Raw genomic sequence first — 23,374 nt, 5'->3', positions numbered from 1 at the left:
AAAGAGACTTTCTTCCAAGTGCTGCCCGGACAGACAGCAAGAAGATCTAGTAAAAGCTCTGCTTTAAAAGTTCCAGGTTCCAAGTTTAAAAGTTTTAAAGGAGTCCTGTGCTTGAGCAGGAGTCACAGCTTTCACTGGCAACTGCAAACTAATCTTGCAGACCTCACAGGTGTGTTGAAAAAACCCTGAAAAGCAGCACCCATCAGCAGAAACATTAAAAGGCAGATTAAAAAAAAATACTCCTAATTCAATGCGTTGTTCTGAATGATGATTTTTAAGAAAAATCACATTATATTCAGGAGCCTGACTCATGATTTTTAAACATTAGGGGTTTACCAAACTGCTGGTATAAATCTGGAACCGCTCCACTGATGTCACTGAAACTGCACCATGTAAAAATGGCATCAGGGAGAACAGAAACAGGCTGAGAGAATTGGACAGCTGTGACCACTAACACAGGCTGCGCATTACAAAAGATCAAAGACTAATTTTTACAAAACATTTTGGCTTGGTTTTTATTTTACTGAATTAGGGTAAAACATGTCCCACATTTGCTCCCAGTAGCTTGATGGGCTAAAAATTCTCCACTGACTTTCGAACACAGCATAATACCAATGGGTATTTAGTTGGCTATTCTTCTGAGAGGTACTTCTATCTGCTGCTAGAAGGCTTCAGTCACTCAAAATACAAGATTATGCTTCCTCCTAACTGCATGAGTGCGGTGATGATCCGAGGTAGCGGATAAACACAACCTTCTGGTCTGAAGTCCCACCCTGCTCCCAGACTTCATTACTCAGAAACATCCCCGTCCTCTTGGCAAGGGGAACAGAGACCAGCAGGAATGCCTCTAAAGGTTAAACAGATGAACCTTTTGTCATGTTAAAAAAACAAAAAAAAGGGGAGGAAAAAAGAGCACAGGCAAAAGAGAGCACTGCAGATCGGGCCAACTGGCTGCTCAGCAGAAACGGAGGGCAAGGGGTGCGCGCCGTTATCCAGCGGGGAGCACGCTGTCCAGACCCACTGTTCACACCCGGTGTCCGCAGAGAAAACAATCATCGTAAGCGAAAAACCCTCAGAGCTAGCAATTTTTAGGCATGGATTTTGTATCAGGAAATGCCGGATCTTGGCAGCAAGTGCGTTACTGATACGAATACTAGAACAGCAGGGTTATATGAACATTTCTATCTCCAAGGCCAGAAGAAAAGAAAAACTAAAATCTCCAAGGTCCTTTTCAGAGAAGAATCATAAAAGCTACAGACTTCATTTCCCAGGTATTTTGTATCGTGATTAAATCTGTTTCTAGCATTACACCTTTAAGAAAGATCAAAGGTAGGCAGCGAGGGAAGGAGGTACACACTGACTTCCACTAATTGAAGCAAGCTGAAGCCTCTAGCACCTTCTGGGTTCTCCAAAGTTTCCCTCTCTATCTCAGCATTTCCTCTGCCCTCCCCTGCGGCCTCCCTGCCCCAGCCAGCCCTTGCAAAAGCGAGTGTATCCAGATGACTGACACAACAGAGATGTCTTTTATAGCTGCTTGGGTATGGAAGCAGGCATAAAAACATCCCAAATCTCAGCACAATCACTGGCAGAAACTCACTGCGGTTCTTTCATTGTTAATTTCCATGCCTCATTTTTCCTGTCTTTAAGAAAGGACATCAAAGAACATCAGGCTCAGGAGCCGTTAACAATATGCGTGTATCAATACCAGTATCAGCGAAACACTGCATGCAACTCATCCCAGTAACAAAACCTATCAAAGCAAAGCTGTACTGGGAAAAACTAGTTTCTCGGCATAACTGTTTGTGCAGCAAGGGTTTTTGCCCATCTCCTCCTACCCCAGACCAACCTAATTAAGCTGCTAGAACCTGCAGTGTAAAGATAACCATGGCATCCTGTGTGGGGCTTTGTAATAACCTGAGTCTGACTCAAGCACGGTAACACTGAAAGTATCGTAGATTCTACACTCAGCTAAACAAGTGTACTTGGATACCTCTTTTCTTACCATTTATCTTCTCCAGCTTCTCTGCTTCCTTCTCTCACGCATCCGTGCTTTGATTATAAGCTCTCAGGGAACTCCTGGGAGGTGCTGGCTTCCCCGGAGAAGCTGCGAGTCAAGGTCTGCACTAGGCTCTGCAAAGGCTACGATTTCCATCCACTCATCCCACTGCACTCGTGTATTAGCAAGGGAGAGAGTTCCTTGTAAATGCCTCCAAGGGTCAAGCACAACTTTGCCTTTGATGCTTAATAAAGTTTTGAAATCAAAAGCACTATGTAAATGTTGTTCTTATTATCAGGTAGGTGTGCTCTGGTCTTCTTCCAGAAGAGCTCAGCTGCTGAAAGTGGCTGGTATTAGAAGCAGGTCTTGGATGTTCGACATTCAGCTTTGCAGGGAGAAGACTGACATAAGAGCTTGGCACACAGCAATGAAAGAGGATGCAATCTGATTTGGCAAATTAGCCCCTGGGATGATGCAGTTGCCATATGTACCTAGGTGCCAAATTTCAAATGAAGCAGAGTGACCTGACCCTGACCTTTGGCTCAGAGTGCTAAATTCCCTCTCCAGGGAGCCCCTCTAGCCTGAAGCGTGTTTCAAAGCTGTGAAGAGAATAAACGTATTCACCTGGGGGATATTTACAGCAGAACATTTGTTTTCACTTATGCTGAAATCTAAGGAGAGTTTTGGTAGAGTCCCCGCATGTCATTCATTCCAACAACAGGTTTTGCAACTCTTCTTATGCAGGTGTCTGAGGCCTGTGCAAACCTCTCTGGCTGACCACAAGTATCTGATGAACTCTCTGTTCAAGCCAATAATTTGCCCAACCCGGGATTTTTCAAACAAAAGCAAACATTATCTTCTTTCTCACTGCTTACCAAAGACACTACGGTACAAGACAAGGAGGCTGCCACTTACAAAGCTTTGTCACTTTTAATAAATATACTTGAGAAGTTTACAAGTAGTATCGTAAATAATTTAACCTACCCTTTCCAGAAGCTGTTTTGTTTTGGTTCTTTTAATCCCTGCATTGCAAAGTAGTACTTAGCTTGCTAACTAAAAACAATTGCTGAATGGGTCATCAGACAGCAAGTTAGACAGGTTAGACGGAAGAATGAACGTTAACTAGAAGCAACAGTCCTGAGCTTTCCAAGCTTCAGACTAGTATTATGATACCCAAAATACAGGAGCAGTAAAGAAGGGTAACAGAAGGCAAGTAATGGTTCAAAGACAACGCAGATTAGTTAAAATAGTTCTACAACACAGAACAGCTTTAGATCTTTGTAGTCCAGTTCAGTAATGAAACGACACTTATGCTGAAAAGGCAACGTCCATGTGGATATGCTTTCACCTGGCTCTTGGCTTTACCAGTTTAGTTGACTCCCCATAGTTTTTCTGAGTACCCTGGTATAGACACAAACCCAGAGATCAGGCCAAACACGTGCCCGCTCTTCTGGAAAGCAGCATCAGTCCTAGAAAACACTGCCTTCCTTTTTTCCAACCCATTCAAATATTGGTGGTTTGAAAACTTATCCAAATGCTTTCTTCAGATTGAAGTTGTGCTTTAAAGAGACTGTAGGAGTATTCAGAGACAAGTTGAGAGAAGAACTGAATGCAGCACCATGGACCGTGCAGTGGGCTTTGGAAAGTAAGCAGTACAGATAAGCCAGGCTTCCATTTAGTCAGCTAGCAGAAATACATCTTTATTTTAAGGCATTGAGTCACTTCTGAAATGCATAATTTGTTTAAATTACAGGAAATAAAGGTTTACAACCAGGAATGAGCTTGGAAAACCCTGTTAACAAAAAACAATGGTTTGTATGATCTGCAGAACCTGATCTCCGAAAGGCTGATACATCCCTAAAAGCATCAGCAAAAGGGGAGGGAAGGCTTTGCTAAACTGTGTTTCTATCCAAGTTTCACATAGAGAACATCTGTTTGCACCCTGAAACATACACAAGCATTTGATAAACACTTTCTTTCTTCTCACTTTAGGATGGCTCTTTGGCTCATAGAAAATTTAGCACTACTTTTTTATATAGTCTCACCCATTTCAAGAGCCAGGCATGAAAAAATAAATGCAAAGTAAAGCATTTTTTTAAAAATTGGGGAAAAAATACTTAGGGTTGTCCACACAACCTTAATTTAGCTCTCCTTTTGCACGCATGCCTTTTGTTTTCAAAATCTGGTTCCTGCGTTCCTCAGTCCCCTCCAGCAATCCCATCGCAGGCTCTGGTTCCCCTGGCCCACGCCTCCACCCAGCAGCATCTGCCATCTTCCTCCACTCTGCTGGATGCCAACAGGAAAAGCTGTAAGTATAAATGGGAGGTGCTTTTGCCACCTACCATCTTCTCTGCTCCAGAACTTTGCTGGCAGCAAGGAGGAGAAATACGTGGAAGAGCACCCTGTGCTGAAGTGTTTCATCCAAAATTCACCCAATTAATTCAGTCTGAAGAAGATGCTCAAGAAAGAAATTCACAATGATGAAGTGTGGCCAGATTGTAAGCACATGACAGCAGAGCCTCGTGGTATAAATTGTAAGACAACCTTAACATCTGGCTTTCCTTCCTGTCTTGTTCCACAGGAGGGTGGGAAAGACCTCTATGTTTTGTGACTTTGAGAAGAATGAAGAGAACATGTCTCAAGCTCCCCCAAAATAAACTAGGATAATTTGCGTATCCAGGATGACAGTAAAGCTTGTCAGTGAGAAGCTTCTAGCAGAGCATGAAGTCAGCTGCATATGGCAGAGACAAATGCTCTTTCAAGGAAAAAAATTGTGCTGAGATCGGACAAGATTTTCCATACTCATCTTGCTTTTACAGAATTACCCTGAACTTTACACTTACAAAAACACACTGAGAGACAAGCATCTTTTACCTTGCATTGGCAGCTTCAGAAGAACACTAGGAATAAATCACAGGAACAAAATACTCATAAAAAACCCTTGCTGCATGACACAGACTGGAGCAGAGGATGCACCGAAACACTGATTCATGAGGAATACCTCTGAACCCGCTACTGTAAATGCCATTTCCCAACACCTCCCCATTCCTACCAGCAGGCTAAAGCAGCAATTAAAGAAGTGGGAGTGCTCTGCATGCCTTCCCTGTCTGTAACAGACCCACATCCAGCTCTGTATTAGGTAATCCAATTACTCTGATCTGACCTTACTCCATGCATTTATGTCTAGTCAGACTACAGGGACGGCCTATCAACCAGGGTGTTTTTCTCAAGATGCAAACCTCTGTTCCTCTAATAACAGAGGTTATTACAAAACACAGCTACTGCACAAAACATTGCATCTCCTTTGCATCTTCCCTTCTCTGATCGTTTTCCAGTTGTTTGCACAGCAATTACATGCCCGACCGCAAAGGAGAACAGGTTGAGACCAGTCTCCCGCACCCACTTGCACCGTGCTTTCCTCCAAGCCCCCCCTCACACCTGGGAGGAGCTCTCCATTACCATCCGCAGAGCTGCCTCATTAGTCTCCACAACATTTTCCTTTACGGCAATGCTGTTGACAACAGTTAGACCTCCTGGGGTGTGCCGAGGCTACTGCTTGGCTTCTGGGACCTCTTTAGAGCACACACATCCTCTCTCTTGCTTTTCCCCTGGAACATGAGCAGTACAGACTTTTCATGAAGCACGTCATAGCCTAGCGTGGATGAGGTCCCTGGCCGGAGCTCCTGGGGGCTTTGTTACAGCAAATAATACAAGGGTGATTTCCAGCTCCACCCAACAGAGCTTTCTTTGGAAACCAATGACGAAGTTGCAAGACCGACTATCAAAGCATCTAAGCCACAGCCTCTTCTGCAACTAGGGTTCAGAAATCTCTTGCAAATAGACCCATGAAAGAAACTCTGAAGAACTTGGATTCCTAGCCAAGGTGTGAGGCAAATCCCAGCTTATACTCCATTCGAAACAGGCTCTTTCAAAGGGTGCAGGGCTTTTGCTTGGAAATATGCTGAGGGAGGGCCCTGGCCTGTATCCACTGACCTCTGATGACAGAGATTAGATAACAAGCGAATGGAAGTGCTTTCAGCAGTGATATTGTGTGCTGAGAGACATAATAAAGAGCATGTATCATGGAAATACTCAGCATATAAAATTCCCTGGAGAGATTACCCAGTTGAGAAAAAACGGTTTGGTATGCCCCTGTTTGTTACGCCCCTGTTTGTGACACTGATTTCCTTGACTTTCCTGGAGTAAAGAATACTTTCCAGTGCTCTCCTGCTCTGAAAAATGCTACAGCCTCTGCAGACTCATGAAGGAACCTGCAGTTCCTGATGCTCAAAGGTCACTTCACTTATTTTCTTCTCTTCAATGCTTTTCACACTCTGCTTTGACATGAAGCATCTAATAAAATAAGACCCAAAAGGGGCACAGGAGAGGAAGGCCTGCAGGTGCAAGAGCTGGCACATCTATGGCCATATGAAAATTATAAATAAAATCAAAACCAGTAAGGGAGTTTCTAAATGCAAAGGATCACAGTAGCCTGTCTAGAGTTTCATCAGGCAAGGGTTCACAGGCAAGATTTCTCATTAAAACAATAGGCTTTTACAAATTTTTGGCACAGTTATGCGACACAGCCCATAAAACCTGTGTAGGAGCCAAAATGTTGAGGGACAGACACTTTGTCAGCCTGTGCTTCACAAAACACTTTGGGCCTGTCAGGCGCAATGTAAGTAACTTGGTAATCACGGCTGCTTAATACCCCAATGAAGTTTGCAAACAAGGAAATTGTGCTGTATTAGTGAAAAATAGGTATCCAAGGCAGAGTTTACTTCAAACAGACACAATTCCCTACGCAAAACACAAAGCTGTGCAAAACGTAAGAGGCTTGTTTCATTAGCTAAAGCTTTTGATCAGCTACAAGTGGAGGAAACGCCATAGTGCTTGTGATACTCACACAAAGTTTTTGTCATGCTTCTGACCAAATCTGCCCAGTTTTACACTCCCTTCTTCTAACTGAACACAAATAAGATTACATCTTTGGGCTTGGGATTATTTCTAGTTGTATAACTTTACACCTTTCGCCTTGCTGTGTCTTAATGTCTCACTTCCAACCTTTGTCCAGGTCAGAGACACGTATAAACCTCTGCCCATGAGAAAGCCATCCCAGGCAGCTCTACAGAAGCAGAAACTACTGTCTAGCTCCTCTGTGCCTGGTGGTGCCACTGGATGTAGGGTCTGCTGCAAGCCGGACATCATCCAAGCCACAAGCACCAGCCAGGTACAGAGTCCAAAGCTGTTTTCCCTGCCACGTGTCTCCTTCACCTTGTGCAGGCAGAGGCAGCCGCTGTGAGGAAGAAGGAACGGCTCTTCTCTGTGCGAAGCCTTACGAAGCCCTGGAAACATCACAGCTGCCTTCGTGGAGCAGCTGATCCACACAGGAATCCCAGTAATCAAATCATGGCGGTGCCTTCAGTGCTATTCCCCCACCAGTGTGAGAAAGGCCGCCGGGCAAGGATTACCTAGGACGATTTAATTATGTGTGAAAACAGCTGCAAAGCTTAATGGGGTTTTAGGGTTGCTGTTCTTTGGATAGGAGGGGGAAAAAAGATGGAATGAGACACAAAGTGAGCTGTCTGGGGATGACCTGTGACGGCAGGGAAGCACGCTGTCATACACATGAGCAAAACCTGAAGGACTGATATATACAAAGTTCGTTTTTCTCAAAGGGTTTGCTTTTCACGACTCGTCACCTGGAACGGGGTCAGTGTGACCCACTGCATCTCCCACACTCCCAGTGCCACACGAGATGGCCGCTCACTTCCTGCACCCACCTCTTTATCAAACAGGAAGGCTACTTTGCCACTGTTTACCTTCACTTCTGTGTTAAAAGACCATGGTGGCTGAAGGGGAAGTGAGGTGTATTCTTGCTGATACTAGTTGAAATATTGGTCATATTTAAATTAAAGAGAGTTCTATTACTGCCTTCGAACAGTAACTTTCACCCATGAGAATACAGTGTCTGGAAAACAGAAGGTAGCAAAGTCCAGTGAAAAACTAAACATTATCTTTTAAACCACTTTGAGATATTTTGCCCTCCTTGATTCCATTAAAAGATCTCTGTGCCTCGCAAAGTAGAGGAAAACAAACCACCACAGAGAATACTTCACTTGGTATTAACTTTCATAAGGCACGATGAGAGCTCATCAATGCAGTCTGTAAGCTGGTTGATTTAAGGACTCCACCAAACATGTCTCACACAGGAATTACAATACATGTGGTATTTGTTTGTTTTTGTTTGTATTTCAATTTTATTTCTGGATTCTACTTTGCTTTGTAAGTTATTTTTCTTGCACGACAAGCAATATCCAATTATTCATGCACTGCCTTTTTTGTTTTGTTTTAAGTTGACATTCTGCCCAAGCTTAAGACCACAAGATGCTTACTAGAGCGGTCCTCATAGCTTCAATGAGGTCTCCCGTTCTGCTGGCTTTTAAAAACTAGTACATGCTAAGCCTAATACACATTAAAAAAAGACACAGAGTGACATGAGCCACCATTTCCCTTCCACATGCGTGCGTACATTTTCTCTATCTATGCACAATGGTGTTTCCAACCTGAAAACAATGCATTCAAGGAAAAAATATGGGTTTGTGTGATGGGATTTCCAATGGAGCCTGAAGGACTTTGGTATCCCCAGACTATAAAGAAAGTCCAGGGAACAGAATGCTTAACATCTCCAGCCTCCTTTGAATTTCCAGCCTTACTGAACCAAGAATAAAGAAAGCCTGGCCCATAAGCAGGAATCCACTAATTAAAGAGAAATGGGGCTTATTTGTCTTGGTTTCTGAAGTCACAGTTCTCCACTTCTGAAAACACAAGTTTCTCACCAGTTCTTTTCCGCCCTAGGGCTGTGACCTAAGCAGCTTAAATGATACACAGATTTTGGTGGAAATCTGCTCTTTATTTACTGGACTTCAAATGTGCAAGCAATTACTGAATGGGTCTCGTTTATTGAATAAAAGTATTTAGGCATTATGTTTACAAAGGCCTAGAAACATTAAAATCTAGTGAAAAACAATTATTTTTACAGAATACATCTGCAAGCAATATGAAGTCATTTTGTTTTTGTAAATTTCTCCGTAATAGACTTATTGTTGATGTGGAAAATGTTCACATTGCAACAGTGAATTATTTTGAAATGCCAAACTTAATAAAGGAGAAATTATTCCAAATAATATCACAACCCTTAAGGAAAAAAAAAAAAAGCCAAAATACCAGTGGTTTCCTGACTAGTCAATCCTCTTCAGATTGGCAGACCTCTTCAGACTAATCAGGAAGAGTTAGACAAATAGTTACTTTATTATGGAGGCTGTCAAATAAATCAGAATCTGGCGAGCAACTGTTTCTGAGCCCTGCAGCCTGGCTGGCTTCTTTTCCTGTAAAACCAAGGCAGTTACAACAGACCCACGTATGTGTGTGTTTGTCTGCACAGCAACGTGAAGGCTTCAGGCCTCTAAACAAAACTTCTTCCAAATTTGGGCCAGCATTTTTCTTGGCTTCCCCAGGTTTTGTTGTGGAACATGGCTGAGAGAAGAAATGTTTTCTAACCAATTAATTCAAGTCACTGCTGTTATTTTTAACGGAGAGCTCTGAAGCTCAGCTCACAAAGGGTAATGAGAAAATAATGTTTTAAACAACATCATCAGAGGAATCAGGCCATGGACTTGAACTACATTACCCGATTCTCACCACAGAGTTATTTTGCCCCCAGAGTGTTTGCTCTTTGCAGTGGCGGGATGAATGGGGATTTTGCCTCAGGTACAAGCGTGAGACAAGGCCACAACTGAAGGCCACAGAACAGCGAGTTTCAGCAATCGGCCGCAGGAAATGGATGCTTGTGCCGCTACACCCTGGACTCCAAACACGCTCCTAGCGCTGGTAGGTTTTGCCTGTTCGGGAACGAGGGAAAACTGAGGTCTCCTTTTAGCAGGGCACTGCGGCACATTTAATCCGCTGTCCCACGGCACTTCAGCGTGTATTTACACTGATGCAGAGGAGACATAGGTACATAATTAGACTTTAGCACTACTCAGCCATTCTGCTGAAGAGAGGGAAGAAGAGCGCTGTGTCCAGAGCTAAGCAACATCACCTTTTGCACCTCCATCCAATCCATTTTGTGGTGTTTATCTGCATCAAACAGTATTGATTTGAAAGGCAACGACAGGGCAGAGGGAAGGCAAAAAGTTTGAAATTAACACCCAGAATGGGTCTAATGAACACTGGGGCTTACAGTCCTGTTTGAAAGGTTCTCAGGCACAGCTGTTATACAGAACATATTCATCAGCTGAACTACCAGGAATTGTAGTTGGGAACTGTAAGACTGCCCAGGCAAGAACTGCACTTACTTCTGCCTCCCTTACATACGCAGCAATGCAAACTGGCAGCACTGACAAGTCAGTTCAGCCCCGGTGATGTTGCAGAGTTAAGAACATCACAGAATCACAGAATCATTAAGGTTGGAAAACACCTTTAAGATCATCAAGTCCGACCATCAACACACCACCACCATGCCCACTAAACCATGTCCCGAAGTGCCACATCCACACGTTTTTTGAATACTTGATGGAGTGGGATATAATAACTTTTGAAGCTAATAAGATGGCTTAAAAACATCCTTTTTTTTGCACTGGACCACATTAAAAGCAAGCAGCGCAGATGGACTTGCACCTGCTTCCAGATGAAAGTGGTAGCTAGTGCAGTGCTATACTTAATATGAATTAACTTTTAATACAGATCTGCTTTAGTTCTAATTGACTTTACAGTGCTACTAAAAATAATTATTCATCTCGCTGGCAGGCACGCTCCTTCCTTTCCCCGTGTCTCAATATGGGCAGGGAACACTACAAGCACAGTTGGTGAACAACTGTCCGCTGCCGGTGGCAGAACTGCTGATCACTGGGATTTGTCTCCTAAAAGTAATTTATTTGGTGCAAAACCCACCCACACAAATGTAGCTAGCAGTAGCCTGTGTTGCCATTCCCACACCATGTATGAAACGAACATGCTGGCGCAAGGTAAATTCAACTGCTCCCCAACAGCAGCCCGCACCCCTGCTCCTACACCCCCGCAAGTGCCGCGGAACCCACGCCTCGAGGGAGCGGCCGGCGTGGAGAGGGGATGCTGAAAGTGCTCCTCGTTTCCCATCCCAGCACGTGACCAGGGCTGACCGGCCGAGGCAGAGGGCTGCGGTGGGTGCAGGGCAGCCTGTACAACGCCCAGTGGCACCCCAGCATGGCAGGCATGGCACACTGTGCCACACAGGCCAAGATGCAGGAAGCCTTCTCCTTCCACCTCCACTGGTGCAGGTCTGGTGCAGGTCCCCGCTGCTACTATCCATGCTGGGAGGAGCACATGCCTGCGGCCCACTCTGTGGACAGGCACTGCGAAGGGCAACTGCTGTCCTCCTCCCATGTGCAGCCTATTTCCCATTTCCTTCCCAATTTTTCTATATGTTAGATTTATTTTGATTTTTAAGTGAAAACAAGTTTTTACTCATCTGTTTAAGGCAACTAGCTCTTCTATCTGGTTTATACTGTACATCATCACCTATTGTCCTGCCGTGAGCCAATTTCTGAATGTTTGAGCTGTTGATGGCTGTTGGCGACGATACATGAAGCAGAAACAAAGCCAGAGTTGCAAAGACTTCAAAAGGCTGAGGATAAGTAAGAACACTGTTTTGACTAAACACAGACATATACACCGAGAAGCTGTCACTTCTTCCAACCTTGCTCTCCCTCTCCAGAGCCACCTTTTAATTTGTTGCAGTTGCACAAACGCTCTCTGTGTGCTAAGAGTTCAAAGGAAACAACCATCCAAAAAACCATCTTGATACTCCACCACCTTAAAAGACACTTCTCCAATGAAGTTATGAAAACAGGCTTTAATGCCTTAGAACGAATAAGACTTTCAATGTAATACGTAAAGCTTTATGACTTCTTAACAAAGCAAAACCAAAACATACTCCAGTTCAGCTACAGGTAATTATTTTTTCAGGAATCGTCTATCACCAGCAGAGACAGTTAGGGTGTAGTAGGCAAACATCCAAGGGTTAGTTTTGGCTGAGACAGCACAGTGTGCTCGCATGGAGAGGGGTTAGAGCACAGAGCTGAACAAGAAGACCAGGCATTTGTGTCCCACGTTTCTGACTGATTCACTGCAGGACCACAGGGAAGTCCATTTTCTCTGAGCCTCAGTTTCTTCAGTGGAAAATGCTAATAATGATGTTTATTCAATTTCCTAACAGATTTTGGATAAAACACGCTCACAAATAATTTCTGTGGGTTATTTGTACTCCAGAAGTGACCATGAAATGCTAGGTCTTCTCCTCCATGGAAGAATACACTCTCTGTCTTACGGATCCTAAAACGTACTATTTGCAGTAAATACAAATGACCACTAAATGCACACCATCCTATGCATAACATTTGGTAGGCTTTGTCGGGAAGAGCCACAGATTAGTCCTTGTAGGCAGCCTATCTTGTGGAGAAAACCACCAATGAGACATTGCCAGCTTACAGCCCAGAGGCCGGCAGCATGGGCAGAGCAGAGGAGGTGCAAGTGATGCTCTCAGACAGAAACAGATGGGAAAAGGTAGCGTGGTGCAGGATATTGAAAAGTAGGACAAGAAACTCATGTTTCACAAAAAAAGGGGGACTAAAAATAAAAGGATGGGAGCGAGACCTTTTTAGTGGGATATACGTCGTCTTTTTATAGGGACAAGCTCAATAACCACGATACATGAAATTCTGCTTTCTTCAACTTCACCTTCTGCAGGTAGGGTGAGGTTATCTAGAGATTTAAAGTGAGGAAAAGTGACTGCAGACACTCAGTAATCAGGATCTGAATGTCCATAATATGTATATAGTGATATGTTTAACACACATTGGTCACTTCAGCCACCTCTGTGGCAATTAATAAAAAGAACAGACACTTTAAAATCTTTGTGGGTTATCAAAGGTTACTCTGCACTTTTATCCTCATATAATACCCTTAACTCAGTTTATAAATGAATGGAACCCCTTTCAATTTTAGGCTAATGTTCTTTTATATTCATAATATTCGGGATAGCTACACATGCTTGATTACCTTTAAAACACTTATCACGATTCCATTTAAAAATAAATGAATCCCATTTAAAAGTGACTTGTCCCCATCTTCTAGTATTTATGGACAAGGACATATGGGACTGATTTCTCTCATTATTAAGCAGCATGTCTGAGGCTTAAATCATTTAAATTATTCATTGACAGCAATTGGGCTACTCATGCAAACTCACACTTACATAAGGAGTCCCAGCAATATGACCAGACAAGTGGATGAAGATGGCTGAACAGATTTTGGGATGCACTGAGCATCCACAGACACTGCTAACTTTGATGAAGGTGAGAAGTACTTTTGAAAATCAGGCCCCATCTTCACTAATAAATATAATTTAACTGGGACTTTCAGCATGGTTATTCTGAATGAAGTTTTCTTCAAGGGTTACCATGACTGAGGTTCTGAGTGGTGATCACTAGTAGCTGAAGGAATATGAGTGCTTGTGCACCAATTACTGTTAACAACACCCAAGCCTGCTGCAAGACATTTCTAGAGCACTGAGTTACGTGGGACTTGCCTTTTCAGTGTGGGTTCAGGGTGTTCCTGGCAGTGGCCAGACACAAGGTGGACAGCTCTGCAGAATGCGGGCTATGAAAGCTTTCACGAAGAACAAAGCTGACTCTCAACAAGTGAAGACAAGCATCTCCAAGCAGCAGAAACCGCCCATCTCTAGTACGAATACTGCTGCTCCAGCAACACTGACATCTGAGACAGGAGATGGATAAATCAACTGCACTGTTGAGCTTGGACTGTTAATAGTCCAAATGACAAAGGCTGTAAACATTTAAAACTCTGCTATAAAGAGGCTTTCCAGCCTATCACAGACCATTCTGCTCCCTGACCACCTCACCGGTGGAAGATGTTGAGCCAACTGTTAGTGTGTTTTCAATCAGTGGAGTCAGAATGAGAGAACAAGTAATCATCCTTCATGGCAAAAGAAGTTATGGTTTTTCTTTGCAACACTTTATTTTTAATTAAAAAGACACATTTCTTGCTCTCTTAGAATGAGCCCAAGGAACATTTGTAATAATTTTTGGGTCGCATTATATTGTGCATATTGCTGTTGATTTCACAGCTATGTGCACAAATTGCTTTCTGCACAACTAAATCATCATCAAGGTAACAGCAGACAGTAAGCATCACCAACATCTAGTGGTTGCAGTGGATTTTAGGAAAGCACAGTCTAGCTCTTGGAAGAAGAAACTTTCACATTTCAGCCAGATCTCTCTTCCCTGCCCAGCCTCACCTCGGAGCCCCAGCATGTACCAGACTTTGTTCCTGTATGTGATCTTGATGGTAAAGTTTTTGCTTTGTTTCCTTTTCCTTAAAGGCAGGCAAAAAGGTTAGTAAGTCTTTAAACTCTCAGTTTTAAGGCTGTTAATATTTCACACTGCCAGCAGGGAAAGGAATTAAAACTGCCAGTAGCTATCCAGATAGATTTTAAAATCCCCTTCCCTCCCCCTTCTCTCTGCCTCCCTCAGCTTCAGAGGATATTTTCCCCGCAAATTGGTTTTAAATTAAGGAAGGTGATGAAGGCAATGTGCCGTCTCAGCATTTTCCCAGGTGCACTTAATCTAATTTCATTAAGGAGATCAGGACAGATGATCGCTACAGTCGAAACATTAAGTCTGTCCATTTTTGTATAAAAAACCATTAAGTCTGTCAAAGTGTCGGCGGGTGGGCTGTTTATTATTGGAGATGAAGGCGCGCTTTGCTTCCCCAATAAACCGTCAGGAGTAGTAAACCACAAATTAAGTCAGCTGCTGCCAAAGATTTAGGCAAAGATCTCCAACCAATTTTGACACAGGTGTGGGAAAGGCCAAGGAAATAGAGGCCGTCAGTCAGTCTGTACGCTTTGGAAACCAAGTTGTCTGTGCGTGTTTGAGATACTTCAATCTGACCCATTGAAGAGTGGAAGACTGGGCATCAGTGGATATGATCCAGCGGAACTGCTGATGCCTCTGACACTCTGGACACAGTGTTGACGGGAGCCAGGCACCGGTGTGCACCGCAGAGCCCAGTCCGCAGAGCTTACCTTTGCTTTAACCCCCACTCATCCTGCCGGGACTCACCTTGTCTTGTGCAGACAAGAACTCATAAAAGCTTCATTCAAGCCACTGCTCTGTTTTCAACTTATGCACAGCTTTGACTAAAACGTAAAATCACATTCCTCAGATAATCATACAGATATCATACAAAATTAGAGGAAACCCATCAAAATGCAGAAAATACAGAAGACTATTTAAAAGCCAAGAAAAAAATCAAGTGAAGCTTTCAGACTGAATTTTCAGGCACTGCAAAATCAAATGTGATCCATTTGCTACGGAGAACACCTTACTTCTGAAGAAAAATGCAGCTGGGTAGAACTTAGTATTAAAGACCATCAAGAAATGTTAAAAAGTGTAAAATACTAACTGGAATTACACAATAGTTACACTACACTACGTACAGAGAAATTAATAATCACTAATATGGCATCAGGAGTGATATTCTAGCTGGAGCTTCATGACGAGAGAAAACTGCTGTGTTTGCAGGTAATGTGTGCTATGTACTGCTTTGTGCAGCAAGGGTGGGCAGAGCAGAGGAAGGTTCATTTTCCCATCCCAGGTGCAGCAAGGGGAGGAACAGAGCCCGCTCCGCTGCCGGAGGCTTCCGCAGCACTGCCAGGATTAGGAGGGAGTAGGAGAGGCAGGAGGAAGCCAGCCTACACCATGGAGAATGACTGGCTCAACCCTGGGTAGACCTGGAGCTGAAGGCTCCCAGGTGAATGAAAGACAAAGACTTTTCCTCGCTACCTGGGAAGAACTGCGTGAAGCCAGTGTGTCTGTACTGCAGCCAGCACCAGAACTAAGGGGTGACCCTGCAGAGAGAAGAGGAAGGCTTATTTACAAACATTTACTTTAATCCGTTTTGCTCTGAGTTTTCTCCATTTGAAAAGTACCTCATTTTGGTGAGGTGTTTGTGGAAAGCCAGGACTCCAGCTCTTAGGGACTCCTGCCCCTGCAGGTGTACAGCAAAGGCTGAGCAGCACCAGCTGAAACATCTCCCCTGGCTCAGGGTGCCATGGTAAGCCCCTTACTGATCTTGCAGACAAAAGCAGCAGTTAATAAGCAGCTGTAAGTGTTAGCAGACTCACCTAGGCAAAAGAATACCCATTTCAATCACGATGCTTTAGGTAAGGCTGAATTCTCAAGCAAGGTCAGGCAGACATTACTTCTAGCCTTTACTACTGACTCAAATGTTGTTGCTGTCTCTTACATATCTAGAAAACTCCTTGTAGTGAAACCTAGTTCAGATTTTATTGCAAATTGAGCCCAGAAGCAAGAACCATTGGAAAGCTACAAAACCTGAAGCTGACTCTTGGGCCATCCTCGGGTTTTACCCTTTATGCCTGCGTAGGACACATAGTGCTGCAGGCTATGCTCTTCTTTATTATTTAACCTGGTAAAAGAATTCTGGAATACAGTAATGAGAGAGTCTGCAAGCCAAATAAGGGCCTGCAGTTGCAGCTATTGGAGTACGCATCCTCCAAAATTCTCATCCTCTTGGTATCTTTATGGTTAATTAAATCATTCAATTTAATTAATTGAATTGCCTAACTCAATTGCCAATTCCTATCACCTGCCTACTATGTTATGTTCCATTTGATCACCTTGCAAGGAGTTACTGCCATTGCACAGGTAGTCCTTTGGATTTATGGCTACGTTATAACGGGGCTTCTTGATGTGGGCAGACAGCTGTACCAGATTGCTCTCTTCCCTGTTGCCTCAGATCTTAAAAGTGTCTTCACAACGTCCCTGGTAAGATAAGAAAATGCTCATGGATGGGGAACTGGAACAGGGAGACGTTAAACAATAGAGAAGCCAGAGAGCTAGGGACATGCCAGCTGCCAGCGACAGAACTGGTATTATCCTGTCTTGCCCAAGAGCTCTCCATAAGATCTCCTCAGTCCTTTTATGTGAGTTAATGATGGATTTTTGTCAGCAAACTAGAAGGCTCTTCTCATTGTTCGTTCTGAATTTTTTTTTCTACATTTTCAAGAATGAACATGGACACCACAGACTGTGATGACTCAGCTTGTTCTATACAGCCTAATGCACTTAAAATTTGAGTTTCCATCTGGATAAAAGAAAAACACAAAATCTCAGTAGGAGGGGAGAACATTGGTGCTGAAGCTTTGAGTCTGTTTAATTTTTTCAATTGCGTTCTTGCTTTACTTAGATACAAAGGTCAAGAAGGGCCATTATTACTAATACTTTTTACTGGAGTTGCAGACCCTCTTCTTGGGAAGGACAGCTTGGAGGGCTCCTTTCCATCTGGAAGGCCTAACTCAATTGCCCCAAGTCTCAGTGGGAACCTTTGTGTCTGCTCTGTGCGCATGGTGGGTGGAACGGCAGAAGCTGAGGGCATGCCAAGTCTCTCCCCGATCTGGCACTTCCCAAGGAGCAACTGAGTGAACTGCGTATGCAGTGGGCTTGCAGGATGCTATTTTGCTGGTAAATCTGTTCATGGAGAACAATGAAATAAAATGAATTCACTGAGTGGTGAGTTTGTGTCTTCCTGTACATTACATTTGCCTGTTTATAGCACCTGAATCTTTCAAGGGCTACAATGTTATTTTAAATTCAGTATTTTCATATTGTTTAAAAATGTTTAAAAAGCAGATCTGTTTTTAATAACAACATGCAGCTCATCTGTCAAACAGAGACTTTCTTCAATTAAGAGAACTAACCACCTTTACCCAGTTATTATTATATGGGAGTCAGGTTTCTCACTGGTTGTCACTCTGCGACACTTGGTTTTCAGTCTGTAAGAATTAAACCTTAGAAGAAACACTGATTCTGTGCACATATGTGCATGCACACGTGTATATGCTCTACTACTGCATGCTGCTAAGCCTGCAGCGCAGCACAGCCCAGGCACATGGTTCTGCAGCTGCATTCAGCATTGCTGTCTGTAAGCAAGAGCATGCTACAGTAGAAGGACCACTTAAATACCGTCTGAAAACCCAAGCTGGGACGTAACTGCCAAATGGAGACTTCTCGTTATTAGTCACAGCTGAAAACTGCCATAGATTGAAGTGTAATGCTAACAGAAGTGCAAATACTGCCATGTGAAAGCCCTCGGTTCAATTCCGTGTTTGATCTCTCCCTTCTGCTGCAACCAGTAAGAATTGGGATTGCTGGAAAAGTACCAAGTTTTGTTTCTCAGAGAAAGGAACAATCAAATGATGGACAAAAACAATTTGGGGACCTTGGCCTGGGTAGGCTTCAAAAATAGCAAATAACTGATTACCTGAAGTGGGAACTGAACTTCCAGCTTCACGGAAACAACAGACTTATCAGATGGAACCCACTTTTTCCATTGCCAGATAAAATGTGAGGAGCAGGGGGAAAGAAGGCTGCAGCAATAATGCTACCAATAATAGCCCCTGTAGACTTCAAGTGAGTGGCACTGAGGAGTCCAGGGACTGAGGTTTATTGCAGCCCCACGAGACAACACACTGATGTTGCACTGGTGCATTGACAAATGAGACCATGACAGCACGAGTGTAAAGATGCAACAAAACACACAGAAATTTGGATTGATGTAGGATCTTTGGGAACAGACACCGCACAGTTTGGCTTTCTCTCCACCTCTGAACTGCACCTCGACTTCCAAAGTCTTTCACAATCCCCTCCCCTAGATCTCACCCTCCTTGACCACCTGACACAGCTTTTCCCTCCCTGGGCTTCAGCAGCTCCTGTCCGCTCTCCTCCCGTCTCTCTAACTGCTGCTGTAATTCTGAGCATCGTTAAGACCATCTTCCCTGAACTTCTTCATCTGGTGTCATGGGACTTTACCTTATTTCTGGGTAATCTCATACACAAACACACATACACAGAGTGACCACTTCTATTAGAGAGACTCCTAGATCTTTCTTCATTATTGCATCCCTTTCTCCTGCCACCTAAAACTATGATTCTTCCTGTGGGCTTGCAGACACCCTTTCAAGGTCAAGACAGCCAAAACAGAAGTGATAATTTCACTCCCCCAGATCTCGCACACAGTTTACACTCCTCATTGCTTCCACTCTTATCACTTCCACCTCTCACTCAAGCCCATAGTTCTCAGTGCTCTCTGACTCACACCATGCCCTACATCTTGACATCCAACCTATGTCTATAATGTAATAAGGCACCCTCTCTTCATCCACACAACAAAGTTCTTGGTCAAGCTTTCACTACCTCACTTTTCATTTACCATTTTATCCTTCCCTCTGGTCATGGCAGATGTAACTGCGTCCTTGTGCCAAGGAAAAATCCACCACAAGATCATTTTCATAGTCCGTGGCTTTGTTCCCTACAGAGCTTCCCACTTCCCAAATTGCAAATTATCACTCTTCATGTTTTGACTCTTTCACAGCTTACCTCTTCTTCCCAACACGGACACTCAGTGTCAATGTAAACTCTCATCTCTCACTGCTCTGACTTGATCACCCCCTTGTTAAACTTTCAACTAAGCACCTCCCTACTACTTACCATTGTGCCTTTCACTAGAGAGAATAACTTCCCATTCACAGCCATAAAGCTATCCGATTTTCCCTCTCAAATGCCTCCTAAGATCTTCCCCCTCACCTTAACACCTACAAACCCAAAGCTGGACAACAACGAGGCTGCTGACATACTGAAACAGCGCTGCTCTTAACACTGCGTCCTCCCGTTTATCTGAGTCCCTTCACTGTCTCTAATCTCGTCCTTAAGCCACGAGCTGTTCTGCATCTACAGGATGGGAACCCAGCCTGTGGTGGAGCGATCGTAGCACTATCACGTTGCTCTTCTCCCTTGTATCAAGTGCTAAATCGTGCCTGCTCCTGCTCTGCTGCACACTTCCAGGCACCCACTGGGACTCAGAAATTAGCACAGCAAACAGCAGCATGGCAAGGCTGAATTCACATCGCCGCAAGCAAGACCTAATAAACTCACTGTGCTGTTGCAGAAAGGAGTGTGAAAACACTGTTTAGAAACCTGACTTCAAAACTTTTTGCTTCCACCTTGGATATAGCTTTACTAGTCTGAAAGGTTGCTTGCTGTGGGTAAAACACAAACTACAGAACGAATATACAGTAAATACTGATTCAACATAGAAATACAGTGTCATTTTTTGTACATCTTACTTAGCACCACATTAAATGAAGGAATGCCTGATATCTAACCCCTGATTTGGAGAGCTCGCTTACACTGCGGGGCCATGTAATTAAGCTGACAACCCACAATTTCACACACAGCAGACATAAGTCCAAGACTGAAAGAACACGAACACTGAATTACTTTGAAAGAAAGAAATGGGCTTCTTTTAATGCAATCTTGAACACTGTTATTAAAAAAATGAGAGCAACATTTTGGAATAACGAGCAGAGATTACTCATTCCCTTGTTTTAACACAAGTTGACTTTTGGCTTTCTGCAGAACACCATTTAACAGAGCACATTACCAAGCTGCTAGCCACTTTTCACAGTGATGCTAAAGCAGGTAAGAGACAATAAGTGGAACTGTTGATGGTTTATATTACTCTATTATGTTAATGTTCACTAAAGTATGCCATAAGCTCTCTCATTACATGTGTATAAACCAATTCTCTGTGGTGTTATTCCTGTGCTAAATGCTATAACTACATAAATCTTGAATTAATGGAGACTTTATAGTTCCTGAAAATGAAGGGTAATTGCTATCTGTTAATGCTGTTGTTGCTATTAAAGGAAGTATATATTTTCAGTAACAATGTTTATGGACCGTGAGCCTCACATCGCAGCTATTGCACAGTGTGGAGATAGTGTAATATGATTATCAGACTAACTCCCTTTCTCTCCCTCCTCCCTCACAAAAAGCACAGTATCATCCCCACAGCTCCAACAAACCACCCTGCAATTCTCCTAACAGTTGCAGAGTCCAAACCGACGTCCTTCAGTGAACCTAGAGTAACGGAAACAGAATTTGCATTTCCATCTCTGGGAATGCATGATTTGCGAGGTTTCTCGCTTGGTTAAAAGGCTGGACAGCTCACTTTATTAGTTTGGGTATTTCAAACAGTGACAGAATGATAGGTGTGAGAAAGTATCATCCTACTTACTTCCTTTGAGATTTCAGCAGTGATGCAGAACTGAAAGGCTATACTTCGCCAGAGACAGTTCTCAGAAAGTAGATGGGATGGACAAGTCCCCAGCCTTGAGCTTCTGTTCTTGGATTATTAAAAACAGCAGCGCACTATTTGGAAACACTCTTACAACCTGCTGCGAAACTGTACCTTGCACTAAAGTAATGGCTCCTCGATTCTGATATACTGTATGTATGACTGACTGTGCTCAATTACGTTTCTCCCCTGGAGTCCTGCAAAACACTGCACAAGGAAAAAAACCAAAACCATCAGGAGTGTGTTTATTTTTCAATGCAGTGAGGGTAAAAGCCTTAATTTTACTCCAATGTCTATGTTTTAAAACATTAAGAGTTCAACAGCCCATATACCTATAAACTAAATAAATAGTGGATAATTAGTAGGATGGTACAGAGAGAGAAGTAGGAGGTGGAAAATTTCAGTTTTCCTTCTACCTCTGCCACTGACTCAGTTTGTACTTGTACATGAACTTTTTTTGTCTGCTTTCCTCATGAGTTATAAACAGACGACAGTGATCCGCTGTTTATGACTAACAAAAAGTGTTATGCAAATCAAAAGTATATTATTAATTCCTGCCCTGCCCTTCATTAGTGCCAGTGTGCATAGGTGTACCTAGAGAAAGCTGCTTCTTGCTGACCAAGCAGGAAAGCAGGACTGTTCCGTAGTGCTGTGAAATGAAGGCTACCCATCATGTTTTTTGGGAAGCCTGAAGCTGGGCTAGACAGCATGTCGGATATTCCACCTGGCTGTAGTAGCCAGAGAGCATTATTAGAAGATACATTTTGCGAACACATGGAAGGGTGAAAAAACACTCTTCAGTGTAATCCCTCTGGACATTCACGCCAGTATTTTTACAGCTCCTTGTTGCATCAGCCAGGATAAGTTTTAGACAAATACTGAATGTGTTTCCACGGGAGTACAGTATGTTAGGTATCAACAGAGAGAACCAGGCTGCCCTTGTGTTCCCCAACTGGAAGGCAATGCTGCATTTACATTATCCCCGTGAAAGGTTTGAAGCCTCTTCAGTTCAACCTTGGTGAGTTTACATGCATGTGCACACATCTTTGCTGACAGGAAAAGCAACCCTACTTAATTCCAGAGACCTATTTAATAGAACCGATGTCATGTCTCATGTCTCTACAGATCAGGCAAGAGAGAGAAAGATGATGATCTTGTGCTGCTCTCCTTATGAAGAAAAGAAATGTTATTATTAAGGTTGAGTCACCTTAAGGAGAAGGTAGCTGGGAAATATGTGAGCCTAGAAGGTCAAATTACAGTTCTAGATATGTAAAGAAATGTCATATTAATACTAAGGAACACTATTATAGCCTTTCATTTGCTGTAAAGGACAGTAAGTTACCAGCCAAACACAATGCAGCTTCCTCTGAAGGTAACCTCAGATCCCACATTCTGAAAGCTAATCAATGTTGTTCAGATTTCAATTTCTTCTCTACAAGGTGAAGTCAAACCTAATCTAACAAATGTCAGTCTCAGATGTAATGCCGCTAGCTGGGTAATTTAGATAATCATTAATAGCATAGCTGTATAATAAAACTACATGTCACTTACAACTTCATCTGAGGTTTGACTGGCAGATCTTTAAACAGTTTTCTAAGTGATTGCTTTTACTTTCTTTGATTGGGCAGTCTAAGAAATGTTTTAACCCCGTGGTATCTAAGCTTTTAGGGAATAATTTTTCACCCTCACCACCCCTGCCATCAGCTCTCTGCTGCTGTGCAACCTTGGAAGAAACAAAACTTGGGGGGGGGGGGGTGGTTTCAGGGAGTGACTTTATACATATATACACATATAAATAAAATAAAATGAAAAGTAAGGAAAGAATATAGTAGCTTTCATTCAACATATATGATTTAAATGTTTCTCTTCGATCAAGCCTTCATCTCAAAGACAGCTTTTGCCATACTCCAGGGATATTTGGTATCTGATGGGATTTTTAAAAGAAGTGGTTGAAAAAACCTTAATGCTTCCCAAGCTCTAACAATATGTTAAAAAAAAAAAGACTTAACCAGAAGAAGCTTTTAGTGTAGTCCCTTGAACTCATGGTAACCTCCGATGTATGGCTGCAGCCAAGTGTGCTGCCAAGGAGACAGGGCTATC

At 43.1% G+C, this 23,374-nt stretch overlaps 1 protein-coding gene across 1 annotated transcript in view; it reads right to left on the bottom strand.

The window, feature by feature from the left end:
- The window catches only part of FBRSL1 (fibrosin like 1), a 550,180-nt gene that overhangs the window by 159,833 nt on the left and 366,973 nt on the right, over positions 1–23,374 (bottom strand). The gene's annotated exons all lie outside the window — the stretch shown is intronic.

Source organism: Phaethon aethereus, assembly GCF_964289735.1.
Source record: "Phaethon aethereus genome assembly, chromosome: 17".
Lineage (NCBI taxonomy): Eukaryota > Metazoa > Chordata > Aves > Phaethontiformes > Phaethontidae > Phaethon > Phaethon aethereus.
Note: the sequence above shows the minus strand (reverse complement) of the source record. Positions and strands in the feature narration are given on the sequence as shown.